Source organism: Miscanthus floridulus, chromosome 18, assembly GCF_019320115.1.
Source record: "Miscanthus floridulus cultivar M001 chromosome 18, ASM1932011v1, whole genome shotgun sequence".
Lineage (NCBI taxonomy): Eukaryota > Viridiplantae > Streptophyta > Magnoliopsida > Poales > Poaceae > Miscanthus > Miscanthus floridulus.
The window spans coordinates 130,839,479-130,843,209 of NC_089597.1; the positions used below are offsets into that span (position 1 = coordinate 130,839,479).

At 45.4% G+C, this 3,731-nt stretch overlaps 1 pseudogene; it reads right to left on the bottom strand.

Annotated features, from left to right (window-relative positions):
* Positions 1-233: 233 nt before the first annotated feature.
* Positions 234-1,990, bottom strand: LOC136524689 (uncharacterized; annotated as a pseudogene).
* Between the last annotated feature and the right edge of the window lie 1,741 nt (positions 1,991-3,731).

Consider the following 3,731-nt stretch of genomic DNA (forward strand, 5'->3'; position numbering starts at 1 on the left):
TGGCCCTCGGCAAAGAGCCTCTTTGCCGTTAAATTTTTTTCCGAGGGCTCTTTGCCGAGGGCGGCGCTCGGCAAAGCCTTTGCCGAGGGCTTTTGGGCCTTTGCCGAGTGCCCTGGGCCCTCGGCAAAGAGGGCACCTCCAGTAGTGTGCTATTTGTCCTTGTCTGGTATCTCTACAGAAATGACTTTATCATAACCATCTGGGCTTCTTAACTTACTGCCTGACTTCATGATCTAGAGGATGTGTTCATGCGGCAAGCCCCTCTTTTGAAATTCTGTGGCATGCACATACGCAACAACCTCGCCAAAATAACTCCTCTTGACCAACAAATCTTTGATGTCTCGTAATTTAGCCCTGTATACTCTTGAAACCAGGTCTGGCCAATCTTGTAGTGTTTGTCCAACCTCAAGATTGGACGTAATCTCCTCCCAGTAAGGATTGCATGTCATTGTGATGAAATATTCCGGTTTACCGTAATGCTGGACAATAGCCATAGCATTTAGAAACCTTTTTTGCATATCGCGATCACCAACTGGAAAACTACGAGGCAGCACAACTCTCTTTCCAACCTCTGAAGCTCTTGTCTCTCCAGCAGAAATTACATCAACTAAACCCTGTGATAGAAATAACGTCATGAACCTGCTGTTACTATAATGGCAGGTGGTTGCATAATTTTTTTTTAAATACTAAATAATATTAATTTTTTGCTAATTACCTGGTACAGCTCAGCCCGTATGAGTTTCTGATTCTCAGGGTTATAGTACCAATCAAGCCTCATAGACTCTATCTTGACATACATATCAACAGCCCACTGCTGGAAAAGCCGGCCTCCAAACAACAAGATGTTAAAAAGGCCCTTTCTAACTTGCATCAAGAAACAATAGTATTCCCTTGCCGTCACAAACCATTTTGATTGGGTGTCATCTACCAGTCTACTGATGTAATATCCTTCTTGTATGTCATCATCACTTTGTTGACCATGATCTGCACAAATAAAAAACAATGGATGAATACAATTAACTAAAGCGCTGCTGACAAGGCAAACTAAAGACAGAATTATATTGGTGTTAGTGCCGGTACCAGTAGGCTCGGCGGGAGCGGGTTCTTCTATGGACTGTACATTTAACGAAGTAGGGGTCTCCATGTGTACAGTAGGAATTTCATTGCCATGTATTGTAGGCGTATCATTGTACGGCATAAAGCGGTTCCATCCGGTTTCACCCCTAGGGAGGAATAAAGGATACGACAATGGGTCATAACAACCATGGTACGCTTTGATATAGCACGGGCGATCCCCTCTGGCATATACAAGTACACTTCTATCAAAACTTCGTTGTGGATCATTCCCTTCCGACCAAATTGCAGCAACTTGTGAAGCCGTGGGCGCATTGTACCTTTGTAGGGCAGAAGTATACACATTAAAAAAACCATTGATAAATTCAGAAATATGTAATGTATGTATTGAAGCATTGCAATAAAATATTGTACCTTCGCTGGTCAGGTGTGACATTAGTATTGTGTTCAATCACGTAGTCATCTAGGTTAGGAATAGCACCAACTCTATTTAATGTATGCACATAAGGATTATCATGTAATATTCTCAGAACATTTCTAATGAGATTGATATCAAGATCAGGAGATCTCCGTACTCGGTGGGATAATGTATCATCTTGTAAAAGTATAGTTGCAAATGATGGGGGCCCTTGGATCCTGGCACCAAATGGTTGCGCCGGTGGTACAAGGCACCATGGACACGAAATGTATACACACTAGTCCCGGCTGCGGTCGCAACTCGTCAGTCCAACGTAACCCCAAGGATTGTGAAAGAGAAATGAGAGTTGAAATACCGTATGTGCTTTCTGAAATATTTTGCATCGGCATGGATCTGACTTGTAAACAACATTTTCAACTCGGCAGGAACATCTGGAATATGCACTTTTATCTTTCCTTTTCTGCAACAAAAACCGGACGTCTCATATTGGAACCGCATGGCACCACAATATTGACAGTTAGGAACTTTTTTCAAAACATGGTGCCTGTCCAGCAAGTTTTGGAAGATGTAGTCGTATGGATCTAAAGAGCCGTGATCATGAACACCATTAACAGGCACGTGATAGGACTCAAATGCATCACCTGTCAGTAAAAGCAAGGTATGGCTGTAAACACTTGACCATAATCCCCAGAAATACATGATATACAAGTAGTTTTACCTTGACCCAGAAATTGTCTGGTTTCCTCATCATCAATAGGATCGTCATTATGATATGCAATATCGGAGTCACAATGGTTCCTCGATATCATCTGTAGCATGATATCAGGTGGCACGTGAGGCTAATGTTAAATATCATTATGTAATTAAGAAATAAGTAGATATCAATGTAATGCACCTTCTTCGCAAGCACCAGTGTGGGTAGGCTCAAACAACAAGCTATGATATTCTTTATATGTTTGTTCTGTCTGTGGGTAGAAATTGTAAGATGTATTGGTACTACTGGTCCTTATTTTTGTGCTCACCTGAGTCTACAGTAAGTAGGGAAGACTGTTCCTCCCCTATGCTACTTGATCTCATCCTCTTGCCATCAGGTTTCTGTTGCGCCAATTCTTCCTTCTTGGATTCATCCATATTTATATACCGTTTGTGGTAACTAATAAGTTTGCTAGAGCTGTCAGCTGGTCACAGAGACAAGGACTTAAATATGAAGATTTTTTTAATTATATTGAGTTATACATATAAGGTTATACACAGTCACCTCGGCCTGAAGTTGGAGGATCATAGGTGCAGTGCCGGCCCTAGGGCTAGGGTACGATGTGCGACGGTCGAGGGCCCAAGCGGAGGAGGGGCCCAAGCCCAGGCATACAAACCTCCAGGTCCTATAGCTCATTAGGCATTAGCAAACTAAGGAGAAGAGAGACATAGAACTGGCCAGGCGGCCCAAAAAGACAACATCGACATTTCTTTCCTAGTTTCCTTTCCCCATGGCCCTCGGGTAGAGAGGAGACGAGGAGTCACGCTGCACACAACACACTCTGATCGTGAGTTCGCGACGTGCGCCTTACACACGCGGAGCTGGCGAGCCGCGCCGCCTCGAAGAACTAGACTACCGGAGTGTGGGGGTATGGCCCCCAAGACATGGGCCGCACCATCGAAGGTGGCCCAGCCCACAAGATCAAGGCGTGCACGGCGCTGCTCGGCGTGCACCGCAAGACATTGTATGGTACCAAATAGGCTACTTTACTTGTAACCCTACCTCCTCCAGAGTATATAAGGAGAGGTAGGGGTCCCCTAGCGGATAGGATCCATCAGATCGGATCTACATACAGATCAATACAATACACCAAAGACACAGGACGTAGGGTATTACGTCGATCAGACGGCCCGAACCTGTCTAAATCGCTGTCTCTGCGCCTTGTGTCACCATTCGGTTCCTGATTACGTGCACCCCCACCGACAAATCTACCATCGCGGGATACCCCTCGGTGGACTGCCGAGCATATTCTGTCGACAGTTGACGCGCGTAGGTAGGGGTGTGCGCTTGATCCATGGCGAGCCAGATGGACCTCAAATCAACAGCGCGTTCTCGTCATCAATCTCGTGGAGATCCATGCCGGTCCACGACGACGATTCATTGCTAGCTACATCAGCCCCCGTGACAGCAGATCCGATCTCGGAACCACCTCTGAGGTCATCTTCACCGACAACTCACCGCCCGCTAGGTGCTTGCCGTCAATGC